General features: G+C 39.9%; 1 long non-coding RNA gene across 1 annotated transcript; it reads right to left on the reverse strand.

Moving 5' to 3' along the window:
• Positions 1-329: 329 nt before the first annotated feature.
• LOC127150540 (uncharacterized) lies at positions 330-905 on the reverse strand. The gene is made up of 3 exons (XR_007822924.1): positions 691-905; positions 500-584; positions 330-413 (listed from the first exon to the last, which is right to left on the reverse strand). It is a non-coding gene; the product is annotated as an uncharacterized LOC127150540 (long non-coding RNA).
• Positions 906-19,614: the final 18,709 nt, after the last annotated feature.

Below are 19,614 nucleotides of genomic sequence, written 5' to 3' on the forward strand. Positions count from 1 at the left end.
ACATACACCGGCACCTACCAAACACTGACCCCGATGGTTCCTGCCACAACTCGTGCATGGTGTTCGCCTGACGGTACTAGCAATGTACTCCTGACCTGGTTGCGATCTTACTGTTGATCTAATGGGTTGACTAGGTATTCTCTGGCTCTGTCTCACGAAAACAAAGCTTAAGAAATAAAATCCTATTTCAACAATTCTCTAAAATTTCCAGATTTCTAACATAAACTTCAAAAGACTATAACTTTCTCAATACTTAACCAAAATGAGTGTTTTTTATATCAAAATCTTCATTTTGAGATCCTCTAAAACGTACCTGAAGACATATAAATCTGATTTCCCGTGCATAAAGACATATAACCCTCAAAACAGAACCACTTCCAGAATCGCGCGCACACGATCTCTTTAACTTGTCCCTACAATTTAGCTGATATTTAGTCGTTTTTGGTTTACAATTTCTTCATGAAAGTTGTAGTAAATTGAATAAGCTTTCCAACCATACCAAATAGAGATTCTAACTCCACCGATACACTCTGAAATACAAGAAAAACCAGAGACCTCCTGATTTCGAGTGAAAACCAACTGCCCTGTTTTCTTCATCAAAAAGCACCAAATGAATATCCAAATTTGCTCCAATGTTCTTCATAAAGTTTGTTTCAAAATGAGTTAACTTTCAGTAAATGTAAATCTCACCTCTTAATTCCTTTTGAAGAGTTCAAACCGAATTAAAAACCAGTGATGTGCAGAATGAACTAAAATTCAGCCATTGATACACTTTGCTTGAGTTCTCCTCCTCTTCTTCAACCTAAAAATTCTAGTAAAATTTCTCTTCTTCTTCCAAACTCTCTCTTAGAAGTTCTCTGCAAATTGAAGAAGGAAAAAGAAAACAAAAATGGAACTTGGATGTCTTCAAAAATCTTGGCGGTGAAGGGAAGAGAAGAAGAAGAAGAAAAGAAAAAATGAAATTTTCTTCTCCTTTTCTTCTTTTTATCCTTTCTTTTCTTTCTTTTCTTTACTTTATTTAATAAAACTATTTAATATATAAATAAATAAATATATATATATATATATATATATATATATATATTTACACTTAATTTCCATTTTCTTTTTCTTTTTTTTCTTTCCACATTTAAAGAAATTAAACCAATAAAATATCGGGTTTACAGTTGAGGTCATCGGAGTCGAGTCCCGAAGATCGAAAGACTTATGGCGAATACGAAACAAAGGGAAGAAATCGTCGGGGGATCGCTCTTTACCCCTGTACGAGAAAACTGGGTCTCGGGCAATCTCGATCGCGTTTTTTTGGGACGAGTACCAGAAGTCCTCGAGCTCAGCCCGTTTCCTTCGCTGCAAGTGCATTTCCAGTTGTTTTTGACACTGGACAAGCGTTCGCCACTCGTTGGAAGCATTGGCCATCTGTTGGACCGTTCTTGGTCGCACCTCATTTATCCCTCCAACGACCTCGCTTCTCGACCTATACCTTCGGAAAATGTGTCAAGGAGCATGCCAGGAGTGTGGGTTGAGGTTTTCGGAGTACAAGCCTCAAAGATTGAAAGACTTATGGCAATACGAAGCAAAGGGAAGAATTCGTAGAGAGACCGCTTTTTACCCTAGGACGAGAAAACATGGTCCGGGGTATTCTCGCTCGCGTTTTCTTAGGACAAGCACCAGAAGTCCTCGAGCTCAGCTCGTTTCCTTCATTGCAAGGGCATTTCCAATGGTTTCTGACACCAATCTAGCGTTCGCCACTCGTTGGAAGCATTGGCCATCTTTGGGATCGTTTTGGATCGCACCTCAATTCTCCCTCCATCGAGATCGCTTCCCGACAATGGCTTGGAAAAACGTGTCAAGGAACATGCCAAAAGTGTGGGTTGAGGTCCTCGGAGTACGAGCCCTGAAGATCGAAAGACTTATGGCCAACACGAAGCAAAGGAAAAAAACTGTCGTCGGATCGCTTTTGACCGCAGGACGAAAAAACTGAGTCTGCGGCGTTCTCGCTCGCGTTTGCTTGGGACGAGCACCAGAAGTCCTCGAACTCAGCCTGTTTTCTTCTCTATAAGTGCATTTCTAGTTGTTTCTGACACCGGATGAGCGTTCGCTACTCGTTGGAAGCATTGACCATCTTTTGAACTGTTTTGGGTCGCACCTCAGTTCTCCCTCCAAAGAGCTCGCTTTCCGACCTATACCTTGGGAAAAGGTGTCAATGAGCATGCCAAGAGTTCCAGGACGTTCTCGCTTCATGGACTTTACCTTGGGAAAATGTGTCAGCGAGCATGCCAGGAGTGTGGGTTAAGGTCCTTAGAGTACGTCCCCGAAGATCAAAAGACTTATGGCCAATACGAGACAAAGGGAAAAAACAGTCGGGGGACCGCTTTTTACCCCAGGATGAGAAAACTGAGTCTGAGGCAATCTCGCTAGCCTTTTCTTGGGACGAGTACCAGAAGTCCTCGAGCTCAGCCCATTTCCTTCGCTGCAAGTGCATTTTCAATGGTTTCTGACACCGAACGAGCGTTCGCCACTCGTTGGAAGCATTGGCCATTTTTTGGACTTTTTTGTATCGCACCTCAGTTCTCCCTCCAACGAGCTCGCTTTCCGACCTATACCTTGCAAAAACGTGTTAGGGAGCATGCTAGGAGTGTGGGGTGAGGTCCTCGGAGTCGAGTCTCGAAGATCGAAAGACTTATGGCCAATACGAAGCAAAGGGAAGAAATCGTCGGGGGATCGCTCTTTACCCATGTACGAGAAAACTGGGTCTGGGGCAATCTCGATCGCGTTTTCTTAGGACGAGTACCAGAAGTCCTCGGGCTCAGCCCGTTTCCTTCGCTGCAAGTGCATTTCCAGTGGTTTCTGACACCGAACAAGCGTTCGCCACTCGTTGGAAGCATTGGCCATCTTTTGGACCGTTCTTGGTCGCACTTCATTTATCCCTCCAACGACCTCGCTTTTCGACCTATACCTTGGAAAAACGTGTCAAGGAGCATGCCAGGAGTGTGGGTTGAGGTCTTCGGAGTACGAGCCCCAAAGATCGAAAGACTTATGGCCAATACGAAGAAAAGGGAAGAATTCGTCGAGAGACCGCTTTTTACCCTAGGACAAGAAAACATGGTCTGGGACATTCTCGCTCGTGTTTTCTTGGGACAAGCACCAGAAGTCCTCGAGCTCAGCTCGTTTCCTTCGCTGCAAGGGCATTTCCAATGGTTTCTGACACCAATCTAGCGTTCTCCACTCGTTGGAAGCATTGGCCATCTTTTGAACTGTTTTGGGTCGCACCTCAGTTCTCCCTCCAAAGAGCTCGCTTCCCGACCTATACCTTGGGAAAAGGTGTCAATGAGCATGCTAAGAGTTCCGAGGCGTTCTCGCTTCACGGCCTTTACCTTGGGAAAATGTGTCAGCGAGCATGCCAGAAGTGTGGGTTGAGGTCCTTATAGTACGTCCCCGAAGATCAAAAGACTTATGGCCAATACGAAACAAAGGGAAGAAACAGTCGGGGGAACGCTTTTTACCCCAGGATGAGAAAACTGAGTCCGGGGCAATCTCGCTACCGTTTTCTTGGGACGAGTACAGAAGTCCTCGAGCTTAGCCCATTTCCTTTGCTGCAAGTGCATTTTCAGTGGTTTCTGACACCGGACGAGCGTTCGCCACTCGTTGGAAGCATTGGCCTTTTTTTGGACTTTTTTGGATCGCACCACAGTTCTCCCTCCAACGAGCTCGCTTCCGACCTATACCTTGCGAAAACGTGTCAGGAACCATGCCAGGAGTGTGGGGTGAGGTCCTCGGAGTACGAGCCCTAAAGATTGAAAGACTTATGACCAATACGAAGCGAAGGGAAGAAACCGTCAGGAGACTGCTTTTTACCCCAGGACGAGAAAACTGGGTCCGGGGTATTCTCGCTTATGTTTTCTTGGGACGAGCACCAAAAGACCTCGAGCTTGGCTCGTTTCCTTTGCTGCAAGTGCATTTCCAGAGGTTTCTGACAACGGACAAGCGTTCGCCACTCGTTGGAAGCATTTGCCATCTTTTGGACCGTTTTGGGTCACACTTTAGTTCTCCATCCATCGAGCTCGCTACCCGACCTATGGCTTGGGAAAACGTGTCAGGGAGCATGCCAGGAGTGTGGGTTGAGGTCCTCGGAGTATGAGCTTTGATCAAAAGACTTATGGCCAATACGAAGCAAAGGGAAAAAATCGTCAAGGGATCGCTTTTTCCAGAGGACGAGAAAACTGAGTCCTGGATGTTCGTGCTCACGTTTTCTTAGGACAAGCACCAGAAGTCCTCAATCTCAACTCGTTTCCTTCGCTGCAGGTGCATTTCCAGTGGTTTCAGACATCGGACGAGCGTTCACCACTCATTGGAATCATTGGCCATCTTTTGGACTGTTTTAGGTCGCACCTCAGTTCTCCCTCCAGCGAGCTCGCTTCCCAACCTATACGTTGGGAAAATGTGTCAAGGAGCATGCTAGGAGTGTGGGTTAAGGTCCTCGAAGTATGAGCCCATAGATCGGAAAACTTATGGCCTATACCAAACAAAGGGAAGAGACAGTCGGGCGATCGCTTTTTATTCCAGGACAAGAAAACTGAGTCAGGGCATTCTCGCTCGCGTTTTCTTGGGACGATCACCGAAATTCCTCGAGCTCAGCCCATTTCCTTCACTGCAAATGTATTTCAAGTGGTTTCTTACACCGGACGAGGGTTCGCCACTCGTTGGAAGCATTGGCTATCTTTTGGACGGCTTTGGGTCGCAGCTCAGTTCTCCCGCCAACGAGCTCGCTTCACGGCCCATACCTTGGGAAAAGATGTCAGCGAGCATGCCATGAGTGTGGGTTGAGGTCCTCGAAGTATGAGCCCTGAAGATTGAAAGACTTATGGCCAACAAGATGCAAAAGGAAGAAACCTTCACGGGATCGTTTTTTATCCCAGAACAAGAAAAATGAGTCTGAGGCATTCTCGCTCCAGTTTTCTTGACACAAGCACTGGAAGTGTTCGAGATCAGCCCGTTTCTTTCGCTACAAGTGCATTTCTAGTCGTTTCAGACACCAGACGAGCATTCGCCACTCATTGGAAGCATTGGCCATCTTTTGGACCGTTTTGGGTCGCACCTCAGTTCTCCCGCCAATGAGCTCGCTTCACGGCCTATACCTTGGGAAATTATGTCAGCGAGTATGCCAGAAGTGTGGGTTGAGGTCCTCAGAGTACGACCCCAAAGATCGAAACACGTACAGCCAATACGAAACAAAGGGAAGAAACAGTCGGGGGATCGATTTTTACCCTAGGATGAGAAAACTGAGTACGGGGCAATCTTGATCGCATTTTCTTGGGACGAGTACCAAAAGTCCTCGAGCTCAGCCCGTTTCCTTCGCTGCAAGTGCATTTCCAGTGGTTTCTGACACCGAACTAGCGTTCGCTACTCGTTGGAAGCATTGGCCATCTTTTGGATCGTTTGGGTCGCACCACAATTCTCCCTTCATTGAGATCGCTTCCCGACCTATGGCTTGGGAAACGTGTCAGGGAGCATGCCAAAAGTGTGGGTTGACGTTCTCGAAGTATGAGCCCCAAAGATCAAAAGACTTATGACCAATACGAAGCAATAAGAAAACACCGTCGGGGCACCGCTTTTTTCCCCAGGAAGAGAAAACTGAGTCCGGGGAGTTCTCGCTCTCGTTTTCTTGGGACGAGCACTGAAAGTCCTCGAGCTCAACCCATTTCCTTCACTGCAAGTGCATTTCCAGTGGTTTCTGACACCGAACGAGCGTTCCCCGCTCGTTGGAAGTATTGGCCATCTTTTGGACCGTTTTGGATCGCACATCAGTTTCCATCCAGCGAGCTCGCTACCTGACTATACCTTGGAAAACGTGTCAAGGAGCATGCCAGAAATGTGGGTTGAGGTCCTTGGAGTACGAGCCACGAAGATCAAAAGACTTATGGACAATACGAAGCAAAGGGAAGAAACCATTGGGGACCGCTTTTTACCCTAGGACGAGAAAACTAAGTCCGGGGCATTCTCGCTTGCGTTTTCTTGGGACAAGCACCGGAAGTTCTCAAGCTCAGCCTGTTTCCTTTGCTGCAAGTGCATTTCCAGTGGTTTCTGACACCGGACGAGCGTTCGACACCCGTTGGAAACATTGGCCATCTTTTGGATCGTTTTGGGTCGTACCCCAGTTCTCCCTTCAACGAGCTTGCTTCCCGACCTATACCTCCAGAAAACGTGTCAGAGAGCATGCCAGGAGTGTGGATAGAGGTCCTTGGAGTACGAGCCCCAAAGATCGAAAGACTTATGGCCAATACAAAGCAAATGGAAGAAACCGTCCGGTGATCGCTTTTTACCCCAAGACGAGAAAACTGAGTCCGGGGAATTCTCGCTCGCATTTTCTGGGACGAGCACCAAAAGTCCTCGAGCTCAGCCCATTTCCTTCGCTGCAAGGGCATTTCTAGTGGTTTCTTACACCAGACGAGCGTTCGCCACTAGTTAGAAGCATTAGCCATCTTAACCAAAATGAGTGTTCTTTATATCAAAATCTTCATTTTGAGATCCTCTAAAACTTACCTGAAGACATGTAAATCTGATTCCCCGTGTATAAACTCAGATAACCCTCAAAACAAAACCACTTTCAGAATCACGCGCGCACGACCTCTTTAACTTGTCCCTACAATTTAACTGATTTTTAGTCGTTTGTGGTTCACGATTTCTTCATGAAAGTTGTAGTAAATTGAATAAGCTTTCCATTTGGGACCAAGTTGTAATAGAGCCGGGTTCTAGGTAATAAGCCAACATTTTGCACCATCAACGAGAGAAAATGGAAAGGCTCTCAAATTCAATTGTTCTTCTGTCACATTATGGGGTCTCATCGACTCATATACCATGGAGAAGTCTTTGAGATGCTTGTTTGGATCCTTCCCACTACATCCTCTAAAGATTGGCAAATGACTAAGAATATTGAATTTTAACTCAAAAGGATGGGTGGTAGGTGGAACTACAATCTTAGATTGTTTTTGATTAATATCAGCCTCAAAGAGTTCTCTTAAAGTTTTATCTCTAGCTTCCTCCCGCATTCTAGGTTTTTCTAAGTTTTGCTCAAAGTAGGGTTTTTAAGGTTGGATCTTCTTGAGGATTGATTGGCCTTAGAGTATTTTCTTCTAAGTTTCTTTTTCTCCTCTCTCTTCTTAATCTATGTTCTATTGATCCTACGTCTTCAAAGGTTTCTATGTTATTCTATGTTATTTAGAGGAGAAGACATGCATCAAAAAGCAAGAAGAGTAAAAATCATGCATTGTCTCAAACCAATCTAAAAGGTGTTCAAAACGTGCCTAAGTATACTATCAAAACGATCTAACAAAACTTAAGTGTAATTTCGTAAATCATAACCTACCAAAAAGTTCAAAAAGTGTTAAAAAAGCAGTTTAAGACCGAAAATGGCAACCAAGTGTGTAGATGCAACAAAATTTATTTCAAACCAACCTAAAAAGAGTTCAAAACGTGTGAAAGCTTTCAAAACGACCGAACAATGCTTAAGTATAAGTTCGTAAATCACAACTGACCAAATTTTCAAAAAGTGTGATAAAAGCACTCTAAAACCCAACATGTCAACCAAGGGTGCAAGGGCAACAAAATTAGTTCCAAACCAAAATAAAGAGTTCAAAACCTCCTAACAATGCATAAGTGTAAGTTCGTAACTCGTAACCGGCTAAACTATATAGAAAAAGTTAAAAAAGCACTAAGGACCAAAAATGGCAACTGGGTATGTAAGTGCAACAGACTTAGTCTCAAACAAACTTAAAAAGTGTTCCAACCGTGTCTACTTACCGCTTGATCTTTCAAAACAACCTCACAAAGCTTAAGTGTAAGTTCGTAACTCCTAACGTACCAAAATGTTAAAAACTGTGAAAAAAGCACTTCAAGACTAAAAAAAAATGTCAACCAAATGTGTAAGTACAACAAAGTTAGCCTCAAACCAACCTTAAGAGTGTTCAAAAGGTGTCTAAGTGTCACTTGAATTCTAAAGACGATCTAATAAAGCTTAAGTGTAAGTTCGTTACTCATAACCTAGCAAAAAAGTAAAAAAAAAAAAAAAAAGAGAAAAGAGCATTTTAAGACCCAAAATGGCAACAAAGTGTGTAAGTTCGACAAACTAAGTTAAAACAAACCTAAAAAGTGTTGAAAACATGTCTACATATCAGTTGGACCTTAAAAAACGACCTAAGACATCTTAAGTGTGAGGTCATAACTCACATCCTGGCAGAAAGTTTAAAAACTATGAAAAAATCACATCAAGACCCAAAATGGCAACCGTGTGTGTACGTGCAACAAACTTAATGTCAAACCAACCTTGAATATTTTCAAAATGTGTCGTATCACTTGAACTTTCAAAATGACTTAACAAATCTTAACAATAAGTTCGTAACAAATAACGTACAAAAAAGTTCAAAAAAGGTTGAAAAAAGCACTCCAAGACTTAGAATGCCAACTGTGTAAGTGCAACAAACTTAAATTTCAAACAAACCTAAAAGGTATTCAAAACACGTGTTAGCTTCCAAATGACCAAATAACGCTTAAGTATAAGTTTGTAACTCATAACCTACCAAAAAGTTCAAAAAGTGTGAAAAAAGCCTTTCAATGGCAACCATGTTTGTATGTACAACAAACGTAGTTTTAAACAACCTAAAGGTGTTCAAAACATGTTTAAGTACCACTCAAACTTAAAAAGTGACCTAACAATGCTCATGTGTAATTTCGTAACTCATAACCAACCAAAGACATCAAAAAGTGTAGAAAATGCACTTTAATCCCCAAAATGGCAATAAACTGCGTAAGTGCAAAAAACTGAGTCTCAAACCAACCTAAAAGGTGTTCAAAACATGTCTGAGTACCACTCGAACTTAAAAATTGACCTAACAATGCTCATGTGTAATTCGTAACTCTTAACCTACCAAAGACTTCAAAAAATGTAGAAAATGCACTTTAATACCCAAAATGGGAATCAACTGCGTAAGTGCAAAAAACTGAGTCTCAAACCAACCTAAAAGGTGTTCAAAACGTGTCTAAGTATCACTTGAACTATCAAAACGACCTAACAAAACTTACGTGTAATTTCGTCAAGCATAACCTACCAAAAAGTTCAAAAAGCGTGAAAAAATAACTTCAATACCGAAAATGGCAACCAAGTGTGTAAGTGCAACAAACTTTGTTTCAAACCAATGTAAAAAGAGTTCAGAAAGTGTGTAAGCCTTCAAAACCACTGAATAATGCTTAAGTTAGGTTCGTAAATCACAACCAACAAAAATTTCAAAAAGTGCGAGAAAGCACTCTAAGACCTAACATGTCAACCAAGGGTGCAAGTGCAACAAACTTAGTTTCAAACAAATAAAAAGAGTTTAAAACCTCCTAACAATGCATAAGTGTAAGTTTGTAACTCATAACTGGCTAAAATGTTCAAAAAAGGTGAAAAAAGCTTTGAGGACCCCAAATGGCAACAATGTATGTAAGTGCAACAGACTTCGTTTCAAACAAACTTAAAAAGTGTTCCAACTGTGTCTACTTATCACTTGAACTTTGAAAACAACCTCACAAAGGTTAAGTGTAAGTTCATAACTCCTTACGTCCCAAAAAGTTAAAAACTCTAAAAAAAAGCACTTCAAGACAAAAAAAAAAAAAAAAAGTCAACCAAATGTGTAAATACAACAAACTTAGCCTAGAACCAACCTTAAAAGTGTTCAAAATGTGCCTAAGTATCACTTGAATTTTAAAGACAATCTAACAAAGCTTAAGTGCAAGTTTGTTACTCGTGACCTAGCAAAAAGTTAAAAAGGTGAGAAAAGAGCATTTCAAGACCCAAAATGGCAACAAAGTGTGTAAGTTCAACAAATTAAGTTTAGAACAAACCTAAAAAGTGTTGAAAACGTGTCTACACATCACTTGAACCTTAAAAAATGACCTAAGACATCTTAAGTGTTAGTTCATAACTCACAACCTAGCAGAAAGTTCAAAAAGTGTGAAAAAAGCACTTCAAGACCCAAAATGGCAACCGTGTGTGTAAGTGCAACAAACTTAGTGTCAAACCAACCTAAACTCATTAGCTAGGTTGACATCTTTTACTTGTGGGCATTAATCATTAAAGTGTCCGGTGGACGATCTAACATGCTTATATGGTAGCTCATTTCATTTTTCAGCCCACTTATCTCACTAGAGGAAGAATTTCAGCTCTCGGTCCTACTCCCAAAAGTTTGAGTATTTTCCCCCATTCTAGCAATGAATGTCCTATCCTTAATTCGGGTTTTATCACTAAGTGCATCTCCCGCCGCCACATCAATATAATTTCTCTCTAAAGGGGCTAGGCCACTATAGAAGCATCGTACTAAGGCTTGGTCATTAGTTTGGTAGTATGGGTAACTAGAACAAAGCTCCTTAAACCATTCCCAATATTCATGCAAAGTTTCCCCATTAGCTTGTTTAATTCCATAGATTTCTACCATGATTGAGTTCGCCTTGTTATGACAAAACATTTCTCTAGGAATTTCGTTTTCATTTGGGCCAAATTGTAATAGAGCCGCGTTCTAGGTAATAAAGCCAACATTTTGCACACTCAATGAGGTAAAATGGGAAGGCTCTCAAATTCAATTGTTCTTCTGTCATGTTATGTTGTTTCATCAACTCACAGACCATGGAGAAGTCTTTGAGATGCTCATTTGGACATTTCCCACTACATCCTCTAAAGATTGGCAAATGACTAAGGATAATATTGGACTTTAACTCAAAAGGATGGGTGGTAGGTGGAATTACAATGCTAGATCGTTTTTGGTTAATATCGGGCTCAAAGAGTTCTCTTAAAGTTCTCTCTTTAGTTTCCTCCCCCAATTTAGGTTCTAAGTTTCGCTCAAAGTGGGGTTTTAAGGGTGAATCTTTTTTAGAATTGTTTGGCCCTAAAGTATTTTCTTCTATGTTTCTTTTTCTTCTCTCTCTTCTTAATTTTCTTTCTATTAATCCTATGTCTCAAAGGTTTCTATGTTATTTAGAGGAGACATGCATCAAAAAGCAACAAGAGTAAAGAACATGCATATACTATAAGCAAGAAGAGGAAAAGAGAGCATGCACTCTTTTTATATTTTCTATCCTATATGGGTACTACTTAAGAAAAGATGAATTCAAGTTGCAAGAATATGCAAAACTTTGTATTATATATATATATATATATATATATATATATATATATATATATATATATATATTATTTATTTTCCTATATGCTACTATTATTGTAAAAATGAAAATATGCTTTCAAGTGTCTAACTAACAAAAATTTAAGCAAGGCTCAACTATAATATCTACACCATGCCAAGAATCCCTGACAACGTTGCCATTTTTTACAATGGCTAAAGTGTGATGCAAACCAATAAGGTCGTCTTAGTGTACTATGTAGGCAACAAAATCAAATCAAAAGAGACGAAATTAATCATAAAGCTACAATTTCAAAGAGAGAGTTCAAGTAAAGAAAGTTCCTTACACAAGTTCTAATACTGAAGGAACTCAACACATTCTACTTGACCTAATCGACTGAGTCCCTATTTTTTTGATGAGCTATTATGTTAGGTGAAAAACTCTAAAACCTATGCAAGTCTGGTTTTGATTAGGCCAAAAGTGAAGAGTTCCTTACACAAGTTTTGATACTGAAGGAACTCAACACATTCTACTTGACCTAACCGTTATAACTCTAAGAACTAGGCTAGTCTGGTTTTGATTAGGCCAAAAGTGAAGAGTTCCCTACACAAGTTCTAATATTGAAGGAACTCAATACATTCTACTTGACCTAACCGTCTTAACTCTAAGAACTAGGCAAGTCTGGTTTTGATTAGGCCAAAAGTGAAGAGTTCCCTATACAAGTTGTGATACTGAAGGAACTTAACACATTCTACTTGACCTAACCGTCTTGCTAGAACTGGTAGGTTATTCTTGTGTAGGGTTCTTAGCTTAATAGTGTGATAGTTCCCTTCGAAGTGACAACAAGTTTTATTGAACACCTAACCTTTACATAAGACTTCCAATTTCATTATGCCTAGACAAGACTCCTAACTCATGGTTTAATTGGACAAAAAGTTATGACCGTCTTCAACTTCTAAAAAGCTTTCCTATCATTTCCAAAACCTATCTAGGCATGATTTAGACAAGTGCATCATAGGCACGTCCTAGTTAAGCAACAAAGAAGACTAACTAAGAAAAAGCATTCATGCATTTATTCTTTTATACAAGCAATCAAGCGTTTACTAACCATCATACTTGGCATTCAAACAATCATATACAAGTAGGTATGGCCAAAAGAGGGGTATTGGTAAAAAAAAAATGGCAGCACAAGTTTTCAGCACATATAAAGTATGTACAGAATTCACAATATTTAGAAAATAGACAGTATGTGTTCTACTCATTTCCAAGCTATCAAAATATGCATCTTCAACATATTTAAGATATTCAAATAACAAACACAATCACGAACCCGAGCTTCATGCTCAAGGATTGGGCAAACATGGTTTTCTAAGCTAAAAAGCAAAATAGACACGGTATTTAATCGAAGAATAGAGTATTTAAAAATTTTTTAAATTTGGGCATTTTTGGCAAAATGAAAATTTTCCCTAGGACATGGAACATGCCAGGCTAAAACCCCACCACCATTTAAAAATTTGCTTTGTTCCCAAAGCATTTTAGCATGTGATGCTGATGGATGAAAAGGAAAAAATAGAGAATCAACAAGACATGCAGCTGTCACAAGTATTGATACTATAAATGAGAAATAACAATATATTGAAGGCAAGTATATTACTACTTAGAAGGGCATTAATATTAATGGGTTGTGTTGGACAATAAGCTTCTATGATACTATGACAATAACTCAAACAGAGAAGGATACAAGGGAAAATATAGTGTGATGGTAGCTAACGTAACCGATAAACTAATCAGGAAGAAAAATCAAAATACAGAAGTATAAGTAATCACAGTACCTTTTCCACATCACGGCCACATTGACCTGTAGAGATAAAACTGGATAGTCAATGAACTAGCACAACTAATATCCAATTGTTTCAAATAATATTAGTAACAAATAATTAGAGGCGAAAGAAAAAAGAGCCAATATCCAAATTTGTTACATCATGAAAACACTAATAAAAAATAAAAATAAGAAAAAAGAAAGAATTGCGAATGTTTGCAAGATAAAAGATCAACCATACCAATACCAGAAACATTCATGCAAACCCTTCACAGAAGAAGAGGGCATTAAATGGTTACTTGCAATAACTTTGCCTGCACTGCCAAGGATTGTTTGTCACTATAACAACAAGAATAAAAGAGTTTTGCTGTGGCCAAGAACATCAAAGAGAATACAGGGTTGGCTACTCAAACATTGTGCATGACATGGTAATTAAAAGACATTTTGATCTGACTTAGGCATTGGGAGTTCAAAAAACAGAGCATCACAAGCTTCACATAAACTAAAGATTTTTTCTGTGTCTGGTTTCAAGCTCCAAAGCAAGTGGCGATTTATAGTTGTCAAATCAATGTTTGAAGAGGCAACAACATTTTAAATGATTAAGTTGGATTAAGTATAATCTTAACCACCACCAAGGAAGGCTCGAAAGGTGAGAGAAGGTTTTGAAAGAGATAGATAATTGAAGAACTAATCGGTAATGGAAACAATTGGAACCATTAAAATCCAAAGATGTTTATAACATGATAAATGGGTCAAATTGAACACAAAGTTATTTATCACTATATACTCAACTCATTGAGGTTAAATGCAGAAACAACAACAACAACAGTAATAAATAAAATAATTGCTACCTATTATAATGAACCAATGTTGTATATACCTATTATAATCAAGCATTCACTAACAATCATACTTGACATTCAAACAATCATATACAAGTGGGTATGACCAAAAAAGGAGTATTAATATAACAGAAAAACAACAGCACATGTTTTCAGCACATATTATCAAGTATGTACAAAATTCACAATATTCTGAAAATGGACAACATGTGTTCTATTTATTTCTAAGCTTTCAAAGTATGCATTTTCATTGGCCTTAACCCATCGATCATATGCTTCACGAACATTTTGGTTAGCATTTGAGGCTGGGGCTCGTGGACGTTCCTCCATTAAACAAACTTTAAATCATCTAGAACTAGTATTGTATTGATTTCCAAGTCGAATAATTATCGTCGTTAAGTTTCTCAGAAGCTAAAAGTTGTACAATTGAGCTATTCATGTGGGATATTTGACTTCGCGAATGAATCCTGCTTCAATCAACTTGTTGACTTCAACCTCGATCTGGGGAATAAGCTCTGGTCGAAAACCTCGTTGTGCTTGCTTAATCGGTTGATACTCTGGTTTAATTGCAAGATGATGGACTGTTACCTTTGGATCAAGTCTTAGCATCTCTTTGTACGACCAAGTAAAAATGTCCTTATACTCTGTAAGCAAACTCATGTACTTACCCTCATTTTTACTAGAGAGAGATGCACTAATGAAAGTTGGGTGTGGTTCTTCTATTGTACGAAGGTTACCTCTTTCAGCTCGTCTATGGTAGTTGCCACCATCCTCTAGACTCTATGGGACATCTTCCGCGTCTTCTTCAGGAGTTTCAATCTCTAATTCCTCAAGAATGGTGATGTGATGACATGAGATTTCACCTTCTCCTTGTTCTGAGTCTTTCTTTTCAGGATTAGTTAATATAACATCATGTCTTTTCACTTTCAAGGAACCTTGACTTGTATTGAGAGTAACAAAAGTTTTTCTTTTCATTCGAAAAGGAACATTGCTACGAATTTCTCTCTCTCCTTTACCTCACAAGGAAACTCCTTACCATGGCGACTCTCTACGTTTATATGCTTAATTCGGTGCCAGACCGACGCGCGAGATGTTGATTCCTTCTTCTTTGTATCTATGCTAGAATCAATCTAGACATGTGAGCCTCCATCCCCAAGACGATTAATGATTGTAGCACGAGGTGTTTGTGCATTTTTCTTTTTAGTTATGCTTAACCTTTCAAAGGCCGATGGTTTTGTAGTCATCGAGGCCTGACATATACCTTTCTCTTCTTTAAAGGTTATAGTTAGCCTTTGAAAGACCGATCGTCGATCAAGGTTAGATGTTGACTGATGATCTTTTCTTTCTTCCTCTATAATGCTTAGTCTTTCAAATACTGAGGCGCGTGCAACATGTGGACTAATTCGGTCAAATGTTGAGGTTCTTTGACTGTCACCTTTTTTTCTTCCATACTATCGACCTCCTTTACAGTTATATGATTGTTGTCAGCCACTTTTTCCTTCCCCTTTCTAGTTATACGGATTGGCTCTAGCGACTTGTATCCGAGTCCTTTTCTTGACATGGGTAGCATGTCCTTCCCATAACAGCTTCTTTTGGGTTGAGGAAAGCTTAGGTTGTTCGTGAATTTTCAAACTTTTAAACTTGGTGTGAATTGTGAAGTCATAACCTGCTTTCGCCATCAATTTGTAAGCCTTGGGATCAAACCCGTCTTTTGTCCGCCTTTGAGGCAAGCTTGCTTCTGTCAGGTCTATCTTTAGTTCTTGCTTAGTTATTTTGGTAAGCGGTGTAGTGAAGTTTTCTTTTAGGACTTCAATGTCACCAACTTTCAAGCCTTATGGGGACTCTACAAATGGTGATTCGCCTTTCTTGTGCCTCGGCAGGGGGACATAGCGTAAAATCGGTGGATTTGAAGTCTTTTCATCCATCAAGATCACACTTTTTGTGGTGCTTGTGGATGCCTCACTCTTTCCAGAATGAAAGGTCCCTGTACTTTTATGTGGTTTTCTGCTTGCAAGTGATTTTAGCTGTACATTATCTTCTCTGTTTACAAGAGGAACTTCTACAGACACGGCTTCTGGGCTACTGTCTTTCTTCAAATAAAACTTTACATCTGCAAAGTGAGATTCGGCCTCTGAGAATGGGTTGGAGTCGGCTTTAAACTTCTTTATGCCATCTTGATAAAATTTAAAGCACTGATGCAGTGTCGATGTTACTACTCCATTTCCATGAATCCAAGGACGACCGAGTAACAACTTATAAGTGGTCCTCGAATCTATGACATGAAACAATGCACTAGCCTTCAGGTCACCAATTATGAGTTCTAAGCGTATCATACCTATTACTCTTTGGCTGCCCTGGTTGAAACCTTGAATTACCAGTTTACTATTTGAGAGTTCCTCCATTAAGATGCCTAATTGCCTCATAGTTGAGTTTGGCATTATGTTGACAGCTAATCCATTATCGACGAGAATTCAGTCGACTCTCTGTTCTCGAACATATCCAGAAACATACAAGGGTCTATTATGAAGTTTAGATCCCAATAGTAAATCCTCATATGAGAAGTCTATAGACATGCACTAAGGAGTACTCTCGTATGTCGCATTTGGAGCACTCGAGCTTGATGCTGCTGAATTCAACAATGCATTAATGAGGATGGTTTTGGTTTCTTGAGGAAGTGATAACAAATCATCCACATTGAACCTCGATAGGTCTTTTGACACTCCTTCCTCCTCTAATGATCTTAGCGAGATGCTTTCTTCCTCCGTTGCATTAATAGCATGACATGCAACAACTTCTGGGTTTTCATCCTGATGAATCACAAAGGAATCTTGTTGGAAAGAAGTCTACCAAGGTTACTAAGCACTCAGTTCGAGGGAAATCCTTATCTTCCTCGTGCACGAGCTTAGGATTTGGAGTCTTCTTCTTTTTCTTATTCTTTTGAGCATTATCCCCTCTTCTATAATTTCTATAGAAGCGAGACTCTTTTTAGACCTGAGTTGACTTTCTTTTCTTTTGGCGGGTTACAACAGTCTACCCTTCATCCTCTTCTTTGATCGATCTTTCTTTTTCTTGAGAATCCTCGGTGCAACTTTCTGATGGAATTGGACCACTACAAGCTCGAAGGTTCCGAACTGGACCAAGCTTTCCCTTTGCTAAAAAATCAATCTTGGCGAAAGAGCCTCTGACATTATCAATCTTGCAGCATGGTTTGTTTGAACTACCTCCTCCATGTCTAACTCGATCTTTTTCTCACGAGCTAACCTTAGATTTAGCTCTTTCAACACAAAACATTTCTCTACCGGGTGACTGATGACCCGATGATACTTGCAGTAGTTGGGATCATCCACCTTTCCTGCTTGCTCAGGTCGCTTACATTCCGGCAGTTGGATCAGCTGCTTCTCCAATAGTTGCTTTAGCATGTCAGCGATATCTAAATCAGAAAATGGGTAGACTTTTTCTTCTCTTTCTTTTAAAGTCAGACGTCGTCTCTCGCTTCCATCATCATTCTTTTCGGCTCTCCCTTCTTTTCTTTTAGAGAACTTCAGTAGAGTTGTGTTCACGACCATAGATACTTTCACAGTGCTCTTCACTACCTTTTCGACACTCTTTGTCTCCTTCTTATCTTTTCTTACTTCAGGAACAGGAAAATCTTTGGTTCCTCTGCTGGCGATGCTCAATTCCATATCATGAGCGCGAGTTGCAAACTCTTCAAATGTGCGTGGCTTTATTCCTTGTAAAATGTAGAGGAGTTCCCAATGCATGCCTTGGGTGCACATTTCTACCGATGATAGTTCGGTGAGTCGATCTTTGCAGTCAAGACTTAGTGCTCTCCATCGGTTTATGTAATCGATGACTGGCTCTCCCTTCTGCTGTTTGGTGTTTGTAAGCTCCATCATGCTTACGGTACGTCTGATGCTATAGAAACGGTCGAGGAACTCCTTTTCTAATTGTTCCCAGGTGTCAATGACTTCTTGCTCCAGATTGGTGTACCACTCGAAGGCATTTCCTTTCAAGCTTCGAACGAATTGCCTGACAAGTTGGTCTCCTCTTGATCCTGCATTCCTACATGTTTCAACGAAGTGGGCGATATGTTGCTTTGGGTTGCCCTTTCCATCAAATTGCTGGAATTTTGGAGGTTGGTACCCAAGTGGCATTCTCAAGTTATCGATTCTCTTGGTGTACGGCTTAGAGTACATGAAAGTAGTTTGTGGCGGTCCTCCGTACTGAGCTCTAATAGAATTCGCGATCATATCTTGTAGTCGCTGAACTGAAAGAGAAGCAATAGAGACTGATTGTTGTTGTGGTTGGTTTTTCTGCACCACATTCTTCCCTTTATCAGTAGCTTTGACAACAGGAGTTTGACTTGACTCAGCAGTTTCACGAGTTCGCATTTGCTCCCTCAAAGCTGTGATTTCATGGTCTCCTTCCTCCATAGCTTTCATCAGGAAGTTAATTTTCTTCTCCATCTTTGCCATGGCAGCTTCAGCCGTTATATCAGCCATCATGACAAACATCACGTCAGGATGTGCTTCCTTCTTTGACTTGCTAGAGGCATAATCAAAATTATCATACAAAGGATTTTCCTTGATGACAATCCCAACTTTAGGAGACTCCATCAATTGCTTGAGAATGCTCTGAGCGACGTTAGAACCTTGATCCTGCTCTTGAGTGATTCCCTTAGAATGACTGAGGGTGATGGGTCCTGTGTAAGCGTCGCTTGCAACAGAAGAGTTAGATGCAGTCTTCTTTGATGCCATTGATTTTCTTGTAGATTTGAATGACGAGAGAGAGATGAGAGGTAGAGATGTCCCACTGGACGTGCCAATTTGTTCACACGAGATTTCCAAAGAAATTTGATTTGTGGAGTTGAAACTTTTGTTGATGTTGTATTTATGTTGATTTGATGCGATGTGGTTCGATCTCTAGAATTTAATCCTCTGATTCTCTCTCAGCTGGATGCTTACGCTTGATTTGAGGAAGCGAAGCACGTGATGTTCTTGAAGTTGGAGTCTTGGAAGAAAGCTTGTATCTTCGAAGAAGCTTCAATCTTCGAGTGTGTTCTTGAAGTTGAAGACTTGGAAGAAAGCTTGGATCTTCAAAGGAGCTTCAATCTTCGAAGGTGTTCTTGAAATTAGAGTCTTAGAAGAAAACTTTTATCTTCAAAGGAGCTTCAATCTTCGAAGGTGGTTGACTTCAGGGGTTGAGGAGGCTTCTATCTCTTAGGAGAATTCTCTCAAGACCTTCTGGAGTAAAAAATTTCCAACCCCTGCAAATGAAGAGAAATCCTCTATTTATAAAGTTCCCTAGTGGGCTTTTATGGACTTGGGTTGGTTTGGTCCATGGACCATACCCACGGACTTAATCACATGGATTTGGGTCATTTTTAATTTTGGGTTAAATTAAGCTTATTTTTGGGGTCAATTGAATGTTAGCACAACTAAATAATATTTAATTGAACCAAAATAATTAATTTGACCCAATTTCCATAATAAAGACACGTGACATCATTAGAATTGTCCAATTTGTCTTTAAAATTAATTTGGGACACATGCCAATTTTTAGTTAATCCCAAATATAATTATTTTAGTAAATGATGTGCCAATTTGTGATTGGTTCCAAAATTTCTTATTCAACAATTATAATATACTTTCAATGCATGAACATGTTAACCTATAGTGGGATTTTAAATATATATGACATACTATATGCACATATAATTTAAACATAATCAAAACATATATCACATGCATATTTAATTAAAGCACCCTAAAATTAGTTTTGGCCCCTAAATTAAGCTAAAAACTAAAT

The sequence above is a fragment of the Cucumis melo genome, chromosome 8 (genome assembly GCF_025177605.1).
Source record: "Cucumis melo cultivar AY chromosome 8, USDA_Cmelo_AY_1.0, whole genome shotgun sequence".
In the NCBI taxonomy this organism is placed as follows: Eukaryota; Viridiplantae; Streptophyta; class Magnoliopsida; order Cucurbitales; family Cucurbitaceae; genus Cucumis; species Cucumis melo.